Source organism: Vombatus ursinus, unplaced genomic scaffold (assembly GCF_900497805.2).
Source record: "Vombatus ursinus unplaced genomic scaffold, bare-nosed wombat genome assembly UNPS02014871.1, whole genome shotgun sequence".
Classification (NCBI taxonomy): domain Eukaryota; kingdom Metazoa; phylum Chordata; class Mammalia; order Diprotodontia; family Vombatidae; genus Vombatus; species Vombatus ursinus.
In genome coordinates this window covers 16868-17146 of record NW_020954649.1, presented here as the reverse complement: position 1 = coordinate 17146, position 279 = coordinate 16868, and positions in this window count along the sequence as shown.

The following is a 279-nucleotide window of genomic DNA, read 5'->3' as shown; positions in this document are numbered from 1 at the left end:
TTGGGCAGAGTACAAAATATGTGATGGTAACTGGGAAATATATGAAGCCTAGGTAAAAGAGGACTGCTGTCCTTGTGGAGCTCACAATCTAGGGAAGGGACTAAGACACAAACACAGATATCTACTGAAAAAACTTCCTGAATTTATGAATTGGTCTATAGGGAAGTGCAAGTGAGTGAACTCCCCCTATCAGCACAGATGGGTACCTGCTCTGTAACTTGTGGTTTTGGAGAATGCCTAGGGCACTGAGATGAAGGAACTCCTGGAGGGACCTACATT